General features: G+C 33.7%; 1 long non-coding RNA gene across 1 annotated transcript; it reads left to right on the top strand.

Annotated features, from left to right (window-relative positions):
- Positions 1–23,894: 23,894 nt before the first annotated feature.
- Positions 23,895–25,007, top strand: LOC126734590 (uncharacterized). Its single transcript, XR_007660094.1, has 4 exons — positions 23,895–24,066; positions 24,139–24,650; positions 24,716–24,767; positions 24,875–25,007. It is a non-coding gene; the product is annotated as an uncharacterized LOC126734590 (long non-coding RNA).
- The last annotated feature ends 378 nt before the right edge of the window (positions 25,008–25,385 follow it).

Raw genomic sequence — 25,385 nt, 5'->3', positions numbered from 1 at the left:
TAATAATTTAATGGTTTTTATTTTTTTTTCGTATTTCTCCTTTAGATAATCACAAAAGTAAACAGGGCAATTTAATCAGGAAAAAGGGCTTTTTTCAATGAGAGTTTAAAAAAGTGGCTTTCCATTTGAAAAAAAAAAGTTTGGGTTAATTTGGACTCCCCTTGTAGGTGAAAAAATACAAAAACTATCTTGAAATGTAAAAAAAAATAAACAAAAATCGACGGGTCTCAGGAATTTTGCGAGATAAAATTTGATTAGTTTTAACTGAATTTATTCCAGTTAAAGTCACCACACTGTATATCTTTGCAGTGTGTAATTTTGTGCATAGTAATAGAGAATTAAATGTTTGTCATATCTATGAAACTTCAGCCAATATGGCTAATAATCTAAATATGCCACAATCTAAGTGTGACTTAAATTTATATTTTATGTCATAAGTATATAGGACCTAAATTTTACAATTTAATCCCTGAAAGTATTAAGAGTGTGGTAGAAACAAAAGCTTTAATATTCTGTTTAAAAGATATTATTGGGAAAATTGTGAAAAGTTTTTGCGTCTATTTTAAATTCTTTTAATTTTATATACTATGGATAGGTAGTGGGCAGTGTTTGTAAATTGAAATATTTTATTTGTGGAATATGGTAGGTAATTTTCTTGGTATTCTGGTTTTTGTAAATATATTTTGGTTTATCTGCAGGTATAGTTTGATTATAAAATTTGAAAAAGAATTATATGTACATACTAAAGTATGTACATATAATTCTACTAAAGTATTTATATTTTTCGTTATATACTGATAATAAAGTTAGTAGGGATCAGAGGTACTGTTTCTCTACAAAAAATGAAAAAAAAATTTAAAATTAATTTTCGAGAACTTATATTACTGTAAAAAATGTACTCATTATTAGAAAATAATGACTTTCTAGGAACTTTATGTCGAAAATAAACCCTATTTTCCCATAATTTGAAGTGTGGTTTTAAGAAATGTTGGGTTGGGTTTATAATTCCAGGTACGATTAAAATAAATATTACTAATTTTTTATATGGAATTTTAAATGCGATTTGCAATACACTTACTAAACTAGCCCATATTTCGAAACAACAAATGTTGATAATAAAAAAAAATAGGATTTTTTTCTAAAACTGTAGCCCCCAGCCTATGCTCAATAAAAAAAATATATTTCTTTATAAAAAATACACTTCTTGTACTTTTAAACTCAATGAACTGTAATTAAATCTACTTACAATGAGGGTTGAAAAATTAGGCAAATCGAGTTCAAATTATTCACTATTTTGCACACAGCCACTAAAGAACTTCGCCTCAATGCGCATTTTACGCTCAAATAACTCACGGAGTTATTGTCAGCATTGTAAATAAATAAATAAGTCGCATTCCGAGCCAGTGAGATTGACGAGATCATTAGCCACACACTAAGTAAAATAGCTTAAACCCATATTTAGCACAATTTAAGAAATTTGCGAAAGCGCCGAGCAAGTTACACATAATATTCATACATCGGCCTCATCTCCCCCCCCCCCCCCCCCGTGACACTTTTTAAATTTATAAAAAACGGTTTCAAAGTTTCTTATGTTATAGATGTATCTCAGACAAGACTTTTGTGATTGATTTTTTAGTTAAAAAAAATGCTTCAATAGATGTGAAATAATTTTATTAAGAGAAATTTGCATTCCAATTTTCAGATCTCTCACTTCAATGATTTCAAAGATATGAGAATTTTATCCATAAAAGTTCTATTTTTTTTTTCGCAATTTCTTTACTTTGGTATATTTTTTAAAATTATTTTTGTTTAGTAGGTTCAAAAGAATAAACGTACGAATAATAATTTATGTCCCAAAATTGGTTGCAGTAGCTAAAATAGTTCTAAAGCTATAAAACGAAAACTAGTTTTAGAGGTTACCTTCAAAAAGCTCTAGTTCCCTGAGGAAGCATTTTCGGACCCTTGTTCATATAAACGTTTTTTTTTGACGGTTTTTATCCACCCTAGAAGTTTGTAACATGATGAACGGAATACCCTGTATAGCAAACATATTAGCCAAACAGATTTCTGATTAAGACTTGAAGTCACACGTGTGACGTGTAGAGAGTTGCAACCATCTAAAATCGATTTAGATATTTATTAATAATTACATAAAAAAGTTTTATTCAAATTATTTTTTAATTTTTTTTTGTACCGGGTGTCCAAATAAGAAAGGACGCCGGCTGTATCTTGGAAACTATTCATCGCACAGTGCTGAAAAAAAAATTTCTTAAGAAAGTTCCTAAGACTACCACAAAAGGCCGTAACTGCACAGTAATTTCAAAAAATTCAAATTTTGTTTAAAATAGCCAGTATTAGGTACCATTTTGAAAACATCAGAATAATCTTCATTAATTTTGCCTTAATTTGGCTAAAGAATTTTCTTCATAACCGCAATGAGAAGGGTGAGGGAAGATCATAAATAATGCAACTTTTTAATCGGCCTGTACTCGGATTCTTCATTAAAAGTAATTCAAGTGGGTACTCGTTTAAAAGGAAATTCAAAGGGTTTTCAAAATATGCACCTGTCAATGTCACTTTGTTTTCAGTGAAGTCGTCAGAGGGCGTTGTTTAACAGAGACTGGGTTTTTAGAGATTTTCTCTAAAAAGTTAAATGCAATGATATGATTTTTTTACTGCGGTTTCGAAGACTTAAAATGTGCTAGTGTGTGCTAGTGACTATGCTAGCAGTTTATTTCGAACGCAATCATAACTCAACGGTTGCCTCTCGAATATATGCTATGCGATATCCAGTACAGAGACATTATACAAAAACGACATTTGCAAGATTAGCTACTCGGTTGCGAGAAAATGGCTGTATCCATTTACCTCTTAACAGAAGACGTCGCTCTGGACGATCTGAAGAAAATATTGTTAATGTGCTTGCTAGGAATAAGGCAAATTTCATTGGATTTGGGCATTACGAAATCAACTGTGCATAACATTTTAAGAGACCACAGGTTTGTTAAAAAATTGATAATCAAATTTGACTATTACAAGAATCGAATATTATAAAATAATTATTATTTCTATTTTTTACCTAATTTGAATGTTGCATCCATATCATATGGTCCTGCATCAGGAATTAACAGGAACCGATGTTGATAGACGACTTGATTATTGTAACTGGTTTAGCAATATGATGGACGAAAATTCCCAGTTTGTCTCAAACATTCTATGAACAGACGAGGCAACTTTCACCAGTGTTGGTAGTGTATATTTACACAATATGCACTATTGGGCTCCCACAAATCCCCACTGGATGAGAGAAGTGCAGTATCAGGGTCGGTGGTTTGTTAATGTCTGGTGTGGGATAATAGGGGGAAGAATTATTGGTCTATACATTTTTGAAGAGGTCCTCAATGGACACACCTATTTAGATTTTTTACAAGGTCACTTGCCTGTACTGCTTGAAGATATCCCAATTCAAACTCGTGCAAGGATGTTTTTAAAGCACGATGGATGTCCCGCGCATTTTGCGATAAATGTGAGAAATTTTTTTAATTTAAGGTTTCCTCATGGTGGATTGGTCGAGGAAGTATATTTCCTTGGCCCCCCGCGATCTCATGATCTGACTTGCCTAGATTTTTATTTGTGGGGCAGACTAAAGAATATCGTTTACCAAACCAGACCTACAATATGAGATGATATGATAGCCAGGATCAGAAATGCGGTAACAAGCATATCAGTTGCCGAAGTGGAGGCTGCACTTCACGTTACTTATCGAAAAGTACGCGACTGTATTAGTAACGATGGTGGACACTTCGAACATCTTGAATGAAATTGATTTAGTTATGTTTTATTTTTATTTATTTTATATTTAGTATTAATTTGCGCTATTTGTTATAATTGTTTAGTCAGAAGGATTTTGAAGATTGGATAAGAGGTAAACGGATACTGCCATTTTCTGCTAGGCTTCGGGGTAGTTTAATTTTTCTAACGTTTTTTTTTTCAGATTGATCGGCGTTGCCATTCACCTAAAACGTCTAATAGGCCATCTACCGTGAATCACCCTGTATATTAAGGCGACTCAATATATGTAAAAACGCTGAGACAAACTTATTCCGACTTATCTAATCTGTCAATTCCTGCTAATTCTAAATCATTTGTTAAATTAATTATAGGTACATATATTTAAAATTTGAAAAATAGGTTATTTTAAAATTACTCAAAAACAAATGGAGATATCGAAACGCGGTTTTCACTGATTTGTTAGTATGTTTTAAGTCTTCGAAACCGCAGTAAAAAAATCATATCATTGCATTTAACTTTTTAGAGAAAATCTCTAAAAACCCAGTCTCTGTTAAACAACGCCCTCTGACGACTTCACTGAAAACAAAGTGACATTGACAGGTGCATATTTTGAAAACCCTTTGAATTTCCTTTTAAACGAGTACCCACTTGAATTACTTTTAATGAAGAATCCGAGTACAGGCCGATTAAAAAGTTGCATTATTTATGATCTTCCCTCACCCTTCTCATTGGAGATATGAAGAAAATCCTTTAGCCAAATTAAGGCAAAATTAATGAAGATTATTCTGATGTTTTCAAAATGGTACCTAATACTGGCTATTTTAGACGAAATTTGAATTTTTTGAAATTACTGTGCAGTGCCGCCCTCTTGTGGTAGTCTTAGGAACTTGTAAATATTTTCCAGCCATTTCTTTTGGCAACTTTTCTTAAGAAATTTTTTTTTCAGCGCTGCGCGATGAATAGTTTCCGAGATACAGCCAGCGTCCTTTCTTATTTGGACACCCGGTACATCTATCAATTCAATAATTTTTTACCAAAAAACTTTCATTTGTAGAGGTTTGCAACCATCTAAAATCAGTTTAGATATTTATTATCTTTTATAGAAAAAAGTTTTATCCAAATCCCGGGAATTTTGGGGGTTAAATAACAGGAAGCGCGGACTATAATAATAAATTGATTGCCTGGCTTCGACATACATATACTGTGTTCTTGATTTCGGTCGCTGGATATCGATCGGAAGCTATAGCTTTACACACATTGCGTAAACGTGCTATTGAACTATAGAGGACAGCACAAAACGCAATTATCTTGAAATTCATTGATATATATTTGTTTTTATAACAAAATATTTATTATTTTTATAAATTGTTTATTCAATATTCACATATCTGCTTTTGTAAAAAAGTAGTTTATTTTAAGACAGTTGCTTGACTAACCACGCGATAAAGACAGAAGACAGCTGTCAAACAAAAATTCGTTAAAACTTAAAAGTTACAAACTAAAACCAGTTAAAAGGTAAAAGTCACGCCATTCAAATAAAATTTAATAAATATATAAAAATGCAAAGTGATATAGATAATAAAATCTCAGACGAAGAAAATATTTTTGAAGATGCGGAGACCAACTTATTTAATACCCTAATTAATAAAATTAAGGAAATAGATATTGCCGATGATGGGATTCTTCTTAACAGAAAAATAAAAAAAAATTTTAGAGAGTTGGTATCAGGACTGCCAAAATGGACCTGCAGTAGAGTAAGTGTTTTAACAGTTCATTTGATTGTTATTCAATATGCTGTTAATATATTGTGCTGCTAATTAACATGTTAGGGGCCATAAGTATCTAACATGGATACACACACAATTTTGGCATTAATTTAAAATATTAAGGAAGAAGTCCATTCTGAAGTGGAGTCAATATAAAATTGAAAAGTTAGTAGGGGAAGTCTTTTCTCCACAAAGAAAATGCTAATCCTCTAATTTCAGGAGTGATGCATTTCGGCAAGTGTTCTTGCACAAACAAATTGTTTGTTATTGTTTAGAATTTGTGTATGTGTTAAGTAACCCAAGTCTGATGATGGCAAAAACACTTGCCGAAATGCATCACTCCTGAAATTAGAGGATTAGCATTTTCTTTGTGGAGAAAAGACTTCCCCTACTAACTTTTCAATTAAATTTAAAATATATCCTTGATTTGGCTACAGACATTCCTGACATAATCCAATACTCTTGTCTAACACTAGCTAAGAAGAGCTGCAGACCTGCATGATGTAATAATAAATACTCATGTCCTAAAATCATTTTACTCAAAAGATGCCTTTTATCTAACAATAGCGGATGTTTTGCATCAAAACTTAAAAAAGATTTCTTTAGTCTTCCACCAACTCTTAACAAATCTTTGCTTGTTGTCATTAAGATACAGACTTGCGATTCATATTCAAAATTTTCAGAAAGTTTGATCTTTTCCCAAATAATCAAAAAATGCATCCAAAGATGTCTTATCAGCTTTTATCATTTCCCACTCTGCAATCATAACTTTGTCTAATTTCCCAGAAATCAAACAAATTATACCAACCCAATGTTTGGTGGGCAAAATCAAAACCTTGAGGGATCTTAAATTCTTTTTCACCCTACCAATAATATCTCTAGGGCTCTTAGCAGATTTTTTAGTACAGTTTGGAATTTCAAAAATCACTTTCATACCAATGGTCTAGAGTTATCATATCTATCACACAGTGTTTCCCAAGCTATCTCTTAATTTCCCACTGAAAATCCTAAGCTCTATAATACATCTAGCTTCACCTGTGAGATTATCTATTAAATGTTGATAATAATAATATCTGGCAACCTATTATTATTATGAACTAAAGCCTCAAAAGTATCTTTGAATTCTAACTATTTGAGGAAATCTGAATGAAAAATAGGAATATGAATCTCTTTTAATTTAATTTTTTCAATATCTAATTTAACCTCACTACCTTGATGATTCATAAAACTATGTTGAATATCACCAACCATACCACTATTAGAATTCCTTTCACTTTCTTTTAAAATTAACTTTCCATATGATATACTTTTCATCAACAAGGTCTCCACATTTTCCCTTATTTACATTATCCCTTACCTCACAAGTTAATATTCGCTGTTTAAATTAGCTAATGTACAATTCATTTCAATATTTCATTGAACATCCTTAAAATCATGAAAAATCTGTTCCTTTGTTATATCATTAACTGGTACATCTCAAACTGTATTTATAAATTTAATAAATCTCTGCACTTGTTGTTCAATAATACTTCTTTTTCTAGAAAGCTTTTCTAAATCTGGAACATCCACAGAAATGTCAGAGTTCAAGGCATTACCAACATTTGATTTATTTTTACCTTTTGGTGGAGTAATTTTAATTAAATCACCAAAAATAATATAAATACAATACCAAAAATCAACTATAATCAAATTGAAGCACACAAAACTCTTTGTAAGGACACCAAAGAATAATCAGAAATAATTATTAAAATATACTTTAATCACTCCTAATTTTAGGATTTAATCAAAGTAATCAAATCAAACTACTTTATTCATTCGAAGGAGCAATTCAATAATTAAACAATAATAATCTAAAATCGATAAATCATTTTAAAAATCAACTTTTTTTAATCATTAATCTGTGAATTCTAATGTAAGTTTCAAGGTAAATTTTATAATTCAAATAAAAATTTTACCTATAATCTAAATTAATCTGAGTACAATCAATTAGAATTCACCAACCCCAAATTTATTGATAATCAATCTTGACCCAAAATCTATATTAAATCAAATCAACGGCTGCTAATTAACAATCGCAATTCAAAATCTTTTATTATTTTTTATATAAAATAGTCGATAAAAATGCAACAAATAAAGGACTATTTTAATAGGAATTAAAATAATAAGGGCAAATTGGAAAAAACTCACTGATCTTGGCTTCTTTCTGCTTCCATAAATCTATCAAATTAAGGTCCTCAGAAATTCCATACATAGCACTGTTTTTAATCCAAAATGCAAATCAAAATTGCTGTACAATCCAATCAGGTGTGTTTTATTAATGGTTCAATCAAAATCCAGATTGATAGAATGGCACTGTAGAATCAAATCTTCCACAGGCACACATTTTAACTTATGAATTATATTTTAAGATGTTAAGTCATTATTTAATTCTACAACCTCAACAAATTTAGAGAAGCAATCAAAAATTGTTGATAGAGAAACGAAAATAATGTAATTTTTCTAGAATCTCACTTCTAAATAAGAAGCTTTTGATACAGATTTATATTATCATTAAAATTTAAGTCCAAGAGTTCAAGAAAGAGTATGAGCAATAATTAATTTTTTTTCCAGGTTTATAAACAAGGCTAAATTAATTTTTAAATAAATTAACAATGTAAGGTTAAATTAATTAATTTTTAATTGCATTATTCTTCTTTACAATCTCAATCTGGGCGGACATAAGTGAAGAAGTTTTTTAACAATTACGGATTTATTTCAATAAGAATTTTTTTTCCAAAAACATATTGTTGGAACCAACTAGCTTCAAACCAGCATGTTAAAAGCTCTTTTCCAATAAAATATCTCATTTTCCATCTATTTTCAACCCAACCCATGGAGCCTTGAGCACAAGGTCTGTACTTTCGGTCATTTGGGCTGCTATCTACAGAGATGATTTTCAATGTACTATTATCAAAAAATGGCTAACAGTGTGTTTCTATTAGAATTCATTAAATTTCTACAAATAGTAGCATTTTTAGTTACTTATATAGCAAATTTAATTAAATACAGTATTGTGCAAAAAGATAGCAACATTGAACTTTCCTGTTATATATCTTTTAGTATCTATTTTATAAGTAAGGTTTATATATTATTTACAAGAATAGTTAGAGCCTATTTATATTTTCATATTATCATATTTTTTGTATCATAATAAATAAAACACCAAATTGTTTTATGCAGATTTATTATTTATTATAAAATATAGCAACAAAAAATAGTTTTGATTCTAAAAAAAATATAACCCAACTAAATTAAAATCAATTCAATATTTCGTGTAGTACCCCTTCTCCTTTATAACATCTGCACATCGTCTTGGCATGGACTCAATTAATTTCATAATATAGTCATTGTTCACTTCTTTCCAAGCCTTTTCCACTATTTCAAAGAGAATATTTGTATTAGAGCATGTTAGGTGCCTGATTTTGGTGTCAATGTAATGCCATAAGTTCTCTATAGGGTTTAGGTCTGGCGATTGAGATGGCCAGACCATTACATTTATTTTTTCATCGGATAGCCACCTCTTAACAAATTGAGAAGCATGTTTTGGATCGTTGTCATGCTGAAATATGGCTGTTACAGGCATGACTTCATCCATATATGGCACTAAATGTGTTTGCAGAATGTCTTTGTACATGAAACGAACCATTTTGCCCACTATTCTTACTATGGGTCCCAAGCCACGAGCCGAGAAACATCCCCATACAAGAATATTTCCGCCTTCATGTTTAACTGTGGGGCAAATGTACTTTTTGTTTAATCTTTGTTCACTGAGGCATCTGACGTACATCACTCCATCAGTCCTGAATAAACTATATTTAGAATTATCACTAAATACGACTTTCTTCCAATCAGCTACAGACCAGTGGACATGAGATTGGGCAAAGTGAAAACGAGCCTTGACGTTCTTCTTTGAGAGTAACGGTTTTTTGGCGAGATGACGAGCAGGTAAGTTGGCATCAAGTAATCTTCTCCTTACGGTACTGGAACTGAGGTTTATTCCTCCACCCTCTTTTAATTTTGCCAAAATTTGGGAAGAGAACAAAAAAGGATTTTCTTTGGAAATTCGTAGCAGCTGCCTATCCATCCTCAAATTGGTTTTTCTGGGTCTACCAGGAATGGGCGCTGGTGCAGCTGTTACAGTAAGGGGAAATTTTTTACACACTCTGGATACGATTGACCTACGAAGCCGTAAGCTTCTTGCAATGTCACTCTGCCTAACACCATTTTTGTAATGCTCCACAATATTTCTTCTTACATCACCAGAAACGGTTTTTGAGCGACCCATTTTAAGTAAATTCTGAGATTCAAAAATAACAACTTTACAGCAGGTAAATCGATATTTAACTGATAAAATAAATGCAAAACAAGAATGTTGCTGTATTTATGCACTTTGTCTAAATAAACAAACATGAAGTTCCTTACTTTGCATTGGCATTCTTATGATATCTCGGTATATTTATAAATTATACAGAGGCGTGTACTTCAAAGTAAAGAAATAATATGGAATAAATAAAGGAGCAAATAATATTTTTGAAAACATCGCTTGTTGCTATATTTATGCACAATACTGTATATAACTAACCATGCCTAACAATCTTTGAACATCCTTTACATTCTTACATGATCGCCTGAACTCTTAAGCAATACATCTCTACTTCCTTTTCTGAAATGGCATGCTCCCTAGAAATTATTTTATTGAAAAATTAAAATTTTTTTGATTAAATCTAATATTATACATAAAAATAATTCTCTTGTGCCATACTTCAGATAAATATAAAATACCATATAGGAGTCATTTATAGGTATATATCTTAAAAGTACATAGCCTGGAGCTTACTTTATCTAAGTATATTAATTTGCAAAAACCCTAAGTGGAAGCCAATGTACTAAAATGTTATTACCCCTCAATTTAGCAAAAATAGCATCATCCACAGACAACTGAAAAATTTGTCCAGTTGTTTAATTATTTAGGTGTTTTGGGTCTACACATATTCTCAAAGCACCCCAAGGTTTTCTGACAATAATTAACAACAGGACTAACCTATTCAGTACTTTCCGTTAGCCTTTCTATACTGCCATCTGACTCTAATTGACCTAAATTTAATTTTTCTTATAAGTACATAGGAAAATTCCTGGTAATAGGTATATTAATAGTGTATATTACTAAAACACTACAGGTACTACATTTGGTTTCAAAGTTATATATTTTCCCCTTACATAGCCATTTCTTTAACATATATATAAAAACATCTACTCAAATTTTGTTAACATTTAATTAGGGCATGACGGGTCCATCAGGAGACTTATATGCACAACTGCCTCTGGCAGCCCACTCTTTTGACAATTTCAACATTTAATTAAGCCTATCATTTTGAGATTCACAAGATTCTATTTTGCCAAATAACTTCCGTTCAATACAGCCTAACAACCCCAAAATCAGAAAACTGTCCATTGATACAGCCATATACCACATACAATAAATTGACTACTCTTTCTTCTAAATAACTTTAGCTAACTACAGGCGAACAATGTTTGTTATAGGAGAGCCTAGTTTCACACAAGTACTGATGGGATTTGGGCTGCATCCAAACCCACAACACTTGAGGGCTTTCTTGTATCTCTATTTAGGGCTACAAAGGACCAGCTGGCTATGTGAAAAGGGCACCAAAACAGAAACGCGAAAAGTACTTTAAACAATTTAATTTAAAACCATTTAGTTTTGTGTGAGAGAATTTGTTGTTCTTATTTTTAAAAAAATGCGAGCGGGCGGGGCAGAACGGCGAGAACGAGAGTCTTCTTACACAACCATTATCTAGGAGCGACTGACGCCAAAAAATCGGATGATGCAATTTTCCTTAAAAACCGTTACCTGCGCGGGGGTGTGAGGAAGCTCGTCGCGACCAATAAAACGAAGGGGAATGATTCCGGGAATGTATATCTTGTGAAATATAAATTTTTATTTAAGTCGACTTCTATTGTAAATGTTGTGTTTTAGTTAATTTGGGTATGAATAAATGTGTGGATGGTTTATGTCTGTATTTGAATTGTTTTTCGTTATGTTGCAACTGGTTTTGCAACAAGTACATTGCAATCCATTTACAATAAAACCAACACTTTCACTTGAACAACACTTTCGCTAGAGCGGTACCCTTCAAGGTAAAACGTAAAAGACGTTTCCCTCCCTGGTTTTCGGGGGACATAATTCGTAATATACAGGGTGATTCATTAATATTGCACGAAAATGAAATGCCGGTTTTTTGGGTTAAATTATGACGAAAAGTTCCTATAAACATATGTCCGAAAGTGCTTCGTTTCCGAGATACAGGGTGTTCAAATTTTCTTAAAAAATCGATTTTTTATTAATATCTAAGAAATGCCTTTGCTGTTTGCAATGTCATTCACACCATTTCTGGATATCTTAATGATGTATCTTTTTGACATATGACAGTTGATTTGTTATTCCAGGGACGTGCCCACGGGGTAAGCGGGTTAGGTTTTTTGTACAAAAAATAGCACCTAGTAGATTTTTTGAACCTCCTGTACATTTTTTGGATGACGCAACTAAAGATGGAATTGTTTCAACTCTTGGGTGTTTTTCGTATCTCCCTCCGTTTTCGATAAAAAAATTAAGAATTGCTTTTTTGCATCCCTCTGTAAAAATACAAGTAAATGCTTTTAAATCACGCGAAAGCAAAGAAATAATTTTCTTCCTAAAATGTAATACTTACCTATTCATAGTGTCGAATATCAAGTACAGCATTAACAACTGCTGATCTAAAAAATACTGCGGAATGTTGAAATTGTAAATACGTATTAAACAAAATTTAGTAAATACTATTATCGTTTTAGTTTTTGTCGCATTCTTTTCGTTGCTTTGAAAATGCAATAAATAAAATACCAGTTCATTTAACATTACTAGGTGTGGCTCAGTGATAAGGTGTTGTTTTTTTCCTGTCAAGTAGACAATTTCCTCATTTTTGTCTAAAATGGAGTACATTTATAGTGAAATGTGCGATATGCACTTTGTGTATGGTCTTGCTAATGGTAATTCACAAGCAGCGAGGCGTATTTACGCGGACAAATACCCTAACCGAGTACTTCCTCATAGTCAAATGTTTACTCGCCTCCATCAACGTCTCAGAGAAAGTGGAAGTTTTAAAAAACTTACAGTCGACAATGGACGACCCCGCACAGTTGCAACCGCAGAAGCTGAAGAAGCAGTGCTCCACGAAATCGAGGATAATCCTTCAACGAGTACAAGACAGATTGCTGCCACTTTAAACATTAGTCAGCCAACAGTGTTTAGAATACTGAAAAATCAGCTTTTGTACCCGTATCACATCCAGCGGGTACAAGCACTTTTGCCAGACGACTATCCTCATAGAGTGGCTTTCTGTCGATGGTTACAACAAAACATTGTAGAAAATCCTCCTTTTTTATCAAAAATACTTTTCACGGACGAAGCTAATTTCTCCAGGAATTCGATAATGAATTTCCATAATAATCACATTTGGGCAGATGAAAATCCACATGGAATAAGTGAAAGTCGCCATCAACACCAATTTTCACTGAATGTTTGGGTTGGAATCATTGAAGACCACTTAATTGGTCCTTTCTTTTTGCAACAAAGGTTAAGTGGAGAAGTGTATCGGCGTTTTCTTCAAGAGGAGTTGCCAACACTATTAGAAAACGTCCCGCTTGACTTAAGGTACCAAATGTTTTTCATGCATGATGGCGCTCCGGCGCATTTCAGCTTAATTGCTCGACAGTATTTAGATAGAGTATATCCCAATCGTTGGATAGGTCGTGGAGGTATACAACCCTGGCCTGCGCGATCTCCCGATCTAAATCCAATAGACTTTTTCCTCTGGGGCCACCTCAAGCAATTAGTTTATACCACCCCCATCGAAAATGTTGAAGAATTAAGAAATCGTATTATTGCAAATTGCGATATTATTCGAAACACGCCAGGGATCTTTAAACGTGTTCGCCAGTCAATGCGTCGCAGGACAGACGCATGCATTGCAGTTGGAGGAACTCATTTTGAACAACTCTTATAGCGTACGTTTCTTAGTCCATAGCTTTTCATTACCTTCATCAATTTACTAATGTTTATTCTAAGAATTTAATTAATGTACCTAAGTTTAATTAAAACTATTTTTCAACAGGTAGTACAGTTAATGTCATGTCAAAATTCCAAATTACCGTATTTACTATTCTTCACCCTGTAAATCGATAAGTAGGCATTTTATTATGTTTATTCAAGTTTTTTCAAACGTTTGCATTAAACTAATTTTTTTATCGAAAACGGAGGGAGATACGAAAAACACCCAAGAGTTGAAACAATTCCATCTTTAGTTGCGTCATTCAAAAAAATGTACAGGAGGTTCAAAAAATCTACTAGGTGCTATTTTTTGTACAAAAAACCTAACCCGCTTACCCCGTGGGCACGTCCCTGGAATAACAAATCAACTGTCATATGTCAAAAAGATACATCATTAAGATATCCAGAAATGGTGTGAATGACATTGCAAACAGCAAAGGCATTTCTTAGATATTAATAAAAAATCGATTTTTTAAGAAAATTTGAACACCCTGTATCTCGGAAACGAAGCACTTTCGGACATATGTTTATAGGAACTTTTCGTCATAATTTAACCCAAAAAAATCGGCATTTCATTTTCGTGCAATATTAATGAATCACCCTGTATATAAAAAGGAAAGAGCATTTCGTGATTTTAAGATTTCCAAGTCTAATCATCATCTAGAGATATTTAGATCTCTGCGCAAGACAATTAAAGCTCTAACTGCACAAGCCTACAAAATGTACATCCATAGTATTGAGAACAAAATAACCTCCGATCCGAGTGAATTTTGGTCTTTTATTCGAAGCAAACGTAATCAGTCTCAAATCCCCGGCTCAATGAAGCTTTCTAACCAATCATACAATACGCCTGACAGCATTGTGTCCGCTTTTGGAGATTATTTCAGGAGTTTATACACGAACTCACTGCCCAGCGATCATCCTGTCGTCTCTGAACCTCCCTTAACTTGCATAGACGTCGTCGCGCTCGCGGCTACCGACATTATAATGGCGAGCAAGTGTCTCAAAAGCAAAATGACCTCTGGCCCAGATCTAATTCCTAGTTTTTTAGCTAAGGACTGCTCTGTTGCACTTACAGACGCTCTGCTCCACATTTTTAATCTGATCCTTAACACAGGTATTTTTCCCAATATCTGGAAGCAAGCCAAAGTTTGCCCTATCTTTAAAAAGGGCGATGCTGGAACAATAGATAATTACCGCCCTATATCCATTCTGTGCAATTTCTCAAAGTTATTCGTGTTGGCTCTTTATAAATAAATTTTTCCCAAGGTTAAGTCTATGCTGGCCAACGATCAACATGGCTTTGTTTCTGGCCGCTCATGTACTACAAACCTAGCATTCTTCTCTCAGTTTGTGTGCGAAGCACTTAATGATAGAGATCAAATCGATGTTATCTACACAGACTTTCAAAAGGCTTTTGACCAGATTGACCACTTCATCCTATTAAATAAGCTTGAACGCCAGTTTGGACTCTCCGATCGCTTGATAAAGCTCCTTAACTCCTATTTAGTTGACCGCTCTCAGTTTGTAGTGGTCGAAGGCTTTAGATCTGCTTGTTTTTCACCCACCTCTGGAGTTCCTCAGGGCTCTAACTTGGGCCCCCTTCTCTTTAACGTTTTCGCTAATGACTTGATCTCCACCCTCAATTGCTCTCGATTAGCATATGCTGGTGACCTAAAGCTTTTCCATAGGATTGACTCTATAGCAGAGTGTGGTCAACTGCAAAAGAACATCAATACTGTACACCATTGGTGCACTTTGAACCGGCTTAACCTTAATTTTTCCAAGTGTAATGTGGCCAGCTACATTCGAATCAAAAGTCCAGTTGTCTTTAATTACTCAGTTAATGGAGAGTCTCTGGCAAGGTCTACCTGTTTTAAGGATCTTGGAGTCACCTTTGACCAAAAATTTTCTTTTATCCCTCACATCGAAGATACTGTTTCTAGAGCTACTCGCATGCTGGGCTTTATTATTAGAAATTGCAAACTTTTTTCGAACACAGCCACTGCCAAAACTCTCTACTATGCATTTGTTAGATCCAGGCTGGACTACAGCTCCCTCATTTGGTCTCCCATTTACAACCATCACATTCACCTATTAGAATCCGTCCAACGGCGATTCCTTAAATGTTTGGCATTTAAGGATGATGGAGTCTATCCTCCAAGGGGTTTTGACCATAACCTGCTGCTCTCTAGATATACTGAACGGTCACTTGCGAAGAGGAGAGAAATGCATTCGGTGAAATTCTTGTTTAATTTACTTAACCATAAAATTGACTGCCCATCCCTTTTGCAAAGGATTTGCTTTCATATACCACGCCCAGGATCTAGACAGTGTCCAGCTTTTAACTTGGACAAAGCCACATCCAACATTCTGTACCAGAGTCCTATTCACTTTATGTGTCAAAACTTTAACACTATTGCTGATTCTTGTGACATTCACCATGACAATTTGGCACTTATTTTGAGTCACCTGCGTATGGTCGGTAGGGGAGGCTAGGTTATTTAGTTTTTAGTTTGAATACATTTGTTTACTCATTTTTTTTCTGCTCTTTTGGTTTAAATTAATTCTTGATTCTTATCCTAATTTAGTGTTGATTTTTTATTATTTATTTTCTCAAACTCACTAATTTTTTTAATTATATAGCAATTCTTTTATAGTTTAGTTGCATGAATCTAATACAGTTCATGCATTCGTACTTGTACATTTAATAATAATAATAATAATAATGTCTTTATTAAAATTTACAATTGGTAAATTCTAAATGGCGAAGTTGAAGCTTACTTCCTAGCTTAACCATACAAATCAGCTTGAGGTTAGATATTACAAAGAATTTCAAAATGTATCTTAAATAATTGCATAGTTACAAAATATTAAGTTCTAACTGCCTATATGCACAACCGATTAACATTACAATGTTTGATAACCACATAGACTTATAGAAATTTACAATAAGTTAAAGAATAGATATTTAACAACACTCTAGGCTAACAGAGATTAGTAATATAACTGCTTATTTTTCGTTTAAATATAGAAGGTGAAATATATTTTAAATCAAGAGGACTTTTATTATATTGCAGATAAATACAGTAACTAAAGCTCCTCTCAAATAAAACAGTTTTATGAAGAGGAGGTGTAATAAAATGCATATTTCTTAAGTCCAAAACATGAGCGTCATATCTAAACTTAATTTTCTGATAAAGGTAATTAGGACATTTTTTAAAGACAATTTTATTAAAGAGAACAAGACTATGTAGTAACCTCCTTTCACTCATATTTAGCCATCTCATCAAGCGTAACTCACTACTCACACCTCTATCAAATTTTCTCATTCCATTAATTAGCCTTACACAACAATTTTGAATGTACTGTATTCTTTTTATATTACTTATCAAAAGGCAGGGGCCATACAAAACATCACAGTAAGTGAAATAGGACAATACAAGACTGTCACATAAAACTTTTCTTAGTTCCTTATTAAGGAGCTGCCTCTGACTATAAGTAGCTTAAGGTTAATAAAAGCTTTTTTAATACATTGATCAATGTGCTCAGTGAACCTCAACTTAACATCTAATGAAACTCCAAGATTCCTAGCCACATTCCTTCAATTTATTAGTTGACCATTCAATTTAATCTGAACAAATTTCTCATATGTGTCTCTGGAATGCAACCTACCAAAAAGAAGAACCTTACATTTACTTGGGTTTAAACTCAAACAATGATTTTCCGATGTCTTTGCTAGCATGTTAAGGTCGTAAGATACCTTATCATTAGCTTCTAAGATTTTGTTAGGAGGAAAAGAGAAATAAACCTGTGTATCGTCGGCATATAGATGGACTTTTGAATATTTGAGACTCTTACACAATTGAGACGTATACAGGGTAAAGAATAGAGGACCAAGAATAGACCCTTGTGGTACTCCGCAAGAGAGATCCATAGCCGAGGATTGCTTCCCATTGAGCTTCACTATCTGAGTTCGACCGGTCAAATATTGCCGAACTAGAGAACGAGCACTCTCCCCAAAACCTAAGAATTTTAGTATAGCCAGTAATAGTAGGTGATTTAACTTATCAAAGGCCTTGGAGTAATCAAGTAAAGTCAAGATTGTTAACTCATTGTAATCAGCTGACTGTATAATATCGTCAGTTACTTTTAGAAGAGCAGTAGAGCAGCTGAAGTCTTTTCGAAACCTGGACTGAATAACCGGCAAGATATCAAATCTGTTTACGTATGTTCTGATTTGGCTTTCCAATACCCTCTTTAAAACTTTTGAGATGACAGGGAGAATGCTAATAGGCCTAAGGTCGGCTAATTCAGTTGGAGAAGGGACTTTTGGAATAGGGATAAGGTATGAGGACTTCCAAGAATCGGGAAAAGTTGAAGATTCAATATAACAATTAATAAGATGCACTAGGAATGGAAGAATATATGGACAGCAGTGGAGCAGCATCGACAAGCCTATTCCATCTATCCCAATGGCCTCAGATTTCATTGAGAATAAAGTAGATTTAACTTCTTCAAGCGTTGCTAGCTGAAACTCGAAGTTTCCTACCCCTTCCTTAACATTTAGTAGATAATAAGTCAACGTTTCTAGATTAGGCGCGTTGGAAGATGCAGCATTTACAAAAAAGGTATTTATGATTTCAGGGTCACCCAAGTGGTCAGGAATGGTATTTTGAGGCTTGCAATGTATGTTCAGCTGACGTAGTACCTTCCAGTTATTTTTGGAGTCACCCTTTTGTAAGGTGTTATTGAGATAGCACTTCTTCTCTATTTCAACAGCCGCTGTCACTTGGTTCCGAAGTTGGCGATAGTGTTCCCAATTTAATTCAGTTTTTTGTCTTTTGTACTTGGACAAGGCCCCATTTCTAAGATAAATAAGATGTTTGATATTATCTGTGATCCAAGGACCCCTTCCTTTAGTAATTCTGGCCGTTTTAAATGGCGCATGTATATTAAAAAGATTAAGTATACAATCATTGAACCTATCAACTTTAGCATTAATATCTTCCATATAAAATATGTCATCTAATCGAGAATTTAATAAATCTTGGTAAAAATTATCATGTATAAAATGTTTAAAATCCCTGTAAGTTAATAGGAAGGGTGGAGGTTTGAAAATCATAAGACGTACTTTACATAAAACGACAAAATGATCTGATACCTAAAATTTGAATCAACTTTACTATTCTGTACAAAATTTAAGTTTGAGCATATAATCAAATCTAAGAGGGAGCCTTTTCCAGCTAAGCCAGGCCGAGTGAAATCATTGATAATTTGACTTAAGCTGTATACCTGAAGTAGAGAAAGAAACCTTTGCGTATGGATAGATTCCAAGTTATTTACGTTTATATTAAAATCGCCAAGACAGAGGAGATTGTCACACGACAAAAGATATCTACAAATGTTTCAAGTTTCAAACTCAGTCATAAAATCATTTATATTAGTAAGACCCGGGGCCTATAGAAAACACCTATGGTGCTTAGAACACCCTTAGTTTTAAACTGTATCCATATTTGCTCAGAAAAAGTGCAGTCAAAATCATTTAAAATAGAATATGTTATGGTATCTTTCACATAGACTACAATTCCGCCTCCTCTACCTATGGTACCAAGCGAAAACCTTCAATTTGTAACATCTCATCATCAATAAAGCCCGAGAGCCAAGATTCTGTGACGGCAAAAATGTCAAACTTATTTAGTAGGATATAGTCTTTGATAAGCTGAAATTTAGGAATTAAAGATCTAACGTTTATATGACCAATTTTTGCATTAGTAATATTAAGGTTATTACGGTTTAAAGCCATCGAACCTTAATTCAAAACATAAACACAAATAGAAATAAACAATAGCTGCAAAAAAAAATATCTACAATTTTAAGTTATCTAGTTGAGCAGCAGTGATGATACTGGTCACCGGCTCGCAGTTACACCCTCTGAATATAATAATTACATTGTTATATTTTGCTTAGGTTAGTTTATGCCACATAATCACTTTAAACTTATAAATAAAGGAACATTTATAAATAAAGTCATTTCTGTAACTGTATTTGCTGTTAGTCGAAATAAAATTCTTTTGTAAAATTTTGTTTTGTGAACCTAGCACAAAACTTCGCCTTCCTTTTTTCTCACAAGAATGCTATCGTTTTTACACCATACAAATTTATAGCCAAATTCCTTAAGTTCCCGTGCTTTAAGAAACAGATCGCATGTGTGTTTAGGCAGGTCAGGATTTATATAAATTTTTTTTTTATTTCGGACTGAATATTACAGATGTTTGTGTCTAATGATACTAATTTCCGTTTTTCCAAAATTAAGAAACGAAATTTTGGTTGCAAGGTTTGAAATGCAAGGTTTTCGAAGGATACAATTATTGGCATTTTAATGGATTTATCACTAGGAGGAGCCTTTAAAACAAAATCATTTTCAGATATAGTTACATTTAAACTTTTTAAAGTTTTTAAAACGTTATCCTTACATTGCTGGTTGGCCTTTATGCCTACGATAACTAAATTTTTGCTCTTCTCCTCCATGGCTCTGGGATTACCGAATTTGACATGTGTCAGCTCCCTCTCTAGATCTGACACTCTGGCTTTTAATAGGTCATGTTCCTTCTTTAGCTCTTTGTTATCATTTGAAAGAGTCTCAACTGTTTTCTGAAGCTTTTCCATCAGAGAACTATTAAAAGACACTGAGTTTTTCAGTTCTTCAAACATTCCCTTTACCGCCCTCAAGTCAAGTCAAGGTTAGATGGATTTTGTACGTCAAACAGGTCTTTAAAGCCGAGTGCATTAGTATGTACCTCCGAGATTTCATATAGCGTGCTTCTTCTGTTCGTCACAGTGCTGTTTCTTCTTATATTCGACGAAAGACCAGCAGCTAAGCAATCAACACATGCCCATTTTTGAGTTGTCTGACGTAGTTCATAGGCGGAGAACTCAACTGCACTAAGTCCAGAGCAGTCTTTGCGGAAACAATTTGGAACACGTTCCAGCACATTGGATCTTATATTGCAACTTAGTTAAGTTACGATTGCACTTGCCGCAACTAATAGGTTTCCTTCTGTTAGTCATAATGCTAAGTCCGGAACTGCTCCACGTCTCAAAGTCCAAACTGGGATCGCCGACGTATTAGAGCTTCTAAGTGCTTTAAACGTATTACTTTGGTAATATCAACTCAAAAAAACCTCACCAGTTGACTGCGTAGGTCGTAAACTAAAGTTGAGACTCAGTAAAACTCACCCAGTTACAAGAAAAACTAACAAAATTAGGCAAAACACTTGGAGAGCAGCTTAATACGTCTTGTGCATGCAACGATGATATTACACTTCAATCTATATATACTACAATCAAATTTATATATTTAATTGATTCTCCTGTAACTGGGTATATGTAACCTGTTGGAAATAAAGCTTATTATTATTATTATAAAACCAATTTGTTGCGAAACACAAGAATGATATGCGAATTTGATCCAATATCAAATTTGAAGCTGATTGACCTTATTGACCTGTAGCCTCATCATCCAAGAGGTCCCCGACATTGTATCCACCTTCCCAATACACCAGATGCCAGATGACTGCTGTTCCTGATACAAGGAAACCTATGAAAATAAAATACTCAGAATAACTATTATTTTTATTGATTCCATGAAATGTTGTGGACTCAAATTTTGTATTTTTATTAAAAAAACTTGTTGAACACTATTATGCCTATACATACGAATTTTTAAATTACTATTGAAATTACAAAAATCTGTCAAATGATGATTCTTATGACTTGGAACACGTTATTAAATAAATCGCAAAATAAAATATTGATGAAAGCAAATACCGGCAGCCTTCTTAATCTTTTAAATTCATAAAATAAATATTCTATATTATTTCGGTGTTAATCATAGATGGGTACTCAGAACACAGTGAATAATTATTGTTTTTTATTGCCTTATAGAAAACCACGGCTAAAAGGAAGAAAAGACGAGTACGAGATAACATTAAGTTCAGTCGTTTATTTAAAAGGCCGCTTCGATATTGATGGGTATTTCGTAGCGGCCTCTTCTTTGAGAGAACTGAACTTACCGTCATCTCTCAATTTATTGGACGGTCAACGGAACCAACATTTTAAAAACCAAAAAGCTCTGCCCTCGCTACTGTACAAATTAAACGCGATGAAAATAGGCACAAAGGACAAAATGTTGTACGAAGTGAGATTCGCAAAACTATGGATCAGAAATGATCTACGCGGTCTTTCTGAAAAAGGCAACAAACTCTCGCAGTTCGTATGGTAAAAGTTTGGTGAACGAGCTACCGAAGAAAAGTCAGTTGTCGAAGCATTATGTTCACGGCAGATAACCACACTCTGCAATTACAAATACCGTGTTTCGAGGAAACTATGAGCAATTCATTCCATTGTTTGCACGACGACTATGCAATCTACGAAACAAACATACATTCGTAGAATACATATTTTTCTATTATTGCAAACTATGCAAACTATTCTATTATTGGAATTCGATGACATATGCACACAAGTACAACGTCTCATTGCTTCCAAAACACAAATTTTGCTCGTCCAAATGCACATGAGAGTGACTTTTAACAGCCCGACGGAAATTGGCATATTATTAAATATCGAGAGGGCACAGACGGCAATTGGCAACAAAATTTGTGCAAATAGATCTTATTTCCTCCATTTACAAAGGATCAATGAAATATATGCAATCATATGCGACAGTGATACATAAGTTCAGCAGTAAGGTGTACAAACTATTATTGTTATATGTTTTGACGAACGGATTTGCGACTGGAAATAGGTGGAATATCCAGTCGCAACCACATCCGACGGAAAGATTCTTTACAGAACTGTTCGATCTATATCAAAATCTTAATGAACAGATTGATATAAGGCTAGAAGTGACACAGGAGTTCTAGATGAAGGCGCAACTGGATCGCAATCGATTCTTCGATCAGTTTTATGACGCTACGCAGGCACAACCAAGACCATCGGCGAATTATTGTGCCGATAATACTCGATAAATTGGTTAGAGAAAATGCATTTATGCTGGTACGCAATTAAATTATCATTAAAGAGTATATCAATCAGGTAATTGGACCGGAAATGCATTTTCTAGAAGCATGATGAACTCTGTTCATTTGATACCACTACGCACACTGGTCAGCCATACATATCTCGTGGAACAGAAAGCAACCGCTTTCTTCGACGGCAACCGACAGAGATATGCTGATAAAACTAGTGAATAGCCCGGACACATCGAAAACACTCGACAAAGTGAAATGTTCGTATACAAATCCAAATTTTAACATAGACGATAATTTATTTAAGGAAGGCTCCTTTATTTTTAATCGTATGAAGTACATACATTATGAACAGGGATCAATTTATTATCAGTTACTTTTCAAAAACTGCAGAGATTTATCACACAATAATGAAAACGGACCAATTCAAATACCGGTCATTATTACGATTTTATGACGATTTTGACACTCAACCCTCTGCAGCTATTATAGTGAAGGTACTTTTAATAAATGTTGCTGTAGGTCGTGTAAGGAAGGAATTGGTGGTGGGGCTGCAAAGAAAAGAGTTCAATCCCCTGATATTCTTTAGTAGGCCTTATCAGCAGGACAGGGAAGATTCTTCTACTAAGTTAACGAAACCCATTGATATGCTGATGGCCCTGTTTGTGAGTCAAACAGCTTCCACTCTTTTGCAGAACGAAAATGGTGCGGAGAGAACTTATCTTAAAAAGTTCGTAAAAGAGTATGTGAGAAGGTGGCCATTGTTTCTCCTAGATGAGAAAACAAAGTCATTTGATAGATGGGCGAACATTTTAAGTAGCGAGGGCATAAAAAAAATTAGCCACAACGAAAGGACGCCAGCAACACTTTCGGGCAAAGCAAGAAGCTTGCTTAATCTAGAGAAAAATCATGAAAAAAAAAGAAATTCATTTATTAAAGAGGCAAATTCAGTTGACACTCGAGGAGCGACGGATCAGGGATGAGCGCACTAAACTTGAGCAGAAAAAACAGGAACTCGATGAGCAGAAGAAGCGCCTGTTAGAGTTGAAAAAAGAAATAGAAGGATTTAGTATTAGTGACAATCCTAATAAGCATCTACTTCCGCCTCTACAAAATCTGCTCAAGTGCAAAATCAAAACGCCATCATCGTCACTACTGGTGTTCGTCAAAATGAGGTAAAGCAAATCAAATAAATACATTTAAAACGATTTCCAAAAATATTTCTAAATAGGCTGAAATATAAAACCATGATGAAGGTGAGGAGGCGTCAAGGCGAATCGTCCTCGGCGTTACATCTCCGGTGCCATCTACGAGGATCAGTGCAGATAATCAGGTAAATTTAAATTATTAATCAAATCTTTTGTTTTCCTAATTAATTTTTACAAATGTATTGTATAATATAAAGGTGGCGACGCAAAAGGAAATAAAGAAATATTTCCCAATATTTCTTCAACAGAAAAAGAAGGCGCAAATGAGAAGCAACCCCTACCAACAACATTAAAGGAACACAAGAATAGAACATTAGATTTTTGGACAGACAACGACATAAGCAATTTAATATCAAACGTTATCTATGCAAAACAACATGGCATTTGTTATTATATTAAATATGCTTGCCAAAAAATGAGCATGACAAGGAGCATCAAAGACTATAGAAACAAAGTGGAGTCTCTTATGAAGCTGTGCAATCAAAATAAAATGGCATTCACTACTTTATATAATATAACAGCAAAAGGTGCTGATATATTTATAAGAACCTAGATTATTGCCTACTTTCTTTTGTACTTAGCATTAAAGTACAATTAGATATAGGTACGATATTCTTTGATTTTCTTTGAATTGATAATCTGGACGTATTTAATAGTCGTTGAATGAAATTTTCTATGGACAGTGTGCTACTGTGCTTCTTAACTTGTGGTAAGTTAAATTGTTGTCCTATTAAGTAGAAGAACCATTTTTTAATAAAATTTGTATGTTTTCAGTGTCAACCCACCTTACGTGTAATAAACTCGATTGCTTCTTCTCTGTCCATGGGTAGGTTCTTAACTTGTGTTAAAATTAATTTGTTTTCCTAAAAATTAAAATTATTTAGCATACATAAATTATGTTAATGTCCATTCTTATATATAATTTTTTTACAGCCGTCCGACAGGAGTTTACAATCAAACATAAAATAAGAGACTGTTTCGTGTAAAGAGGAAAGGGTTTTTAGTGGGTCGGGAACACGCCAAGATTGGCCTTCTCATCCCCACACTCCCCCAGGCGCCAGAACACCCATGCCTGAGGGGTCTGCACGCAGATTTTCCTAAACCTCATAAAAAAAAAAAAAAAAAAAAAAAAAAAAAAATTAGCACAATAATCTATTGCTTACCGACATGAAGAAATTCAAATGACCACCAGACATAGGTTTTAAGAAAAAGGAAGAGACTAGGAACAACCATGTGTTGACTAGGTGAAAGGTGAAGTGTAAGTATTGTTTTTTTTATTTCATATTATTTTACATCTTTACAATTTAGCTAGCTTAGAATTTACATATATTGTTTAATTTCAGTGCTATATTTCCATATTTACAAAGAATTTAGCTTAAATTCGTGGTATCTGCAGAAAACCTGCATGATTATAACTATTATGCCCAACTTCAATAAATAAATA

Source organism: Anthonomus grandis, chromosome 3, assembly GCF_022605725.1.
Source record: "Anthonomus grandis grandis chromosome 3, icAntGran1.3, whole genome shotgun sequence".
In the NCBI taxonomy this organism is placed as follows: domain Eukaryota; kingdom Metazoa; phylum Arthropoda; class Insecta; order Coleoptera; family Curculionidae; genus Anthonomus; species Anthonomus grandis.
Note: the sequence above shows the minus strand (reverse complement) of the source record. Positions and strands in the feature narration are given on the sequence as shown.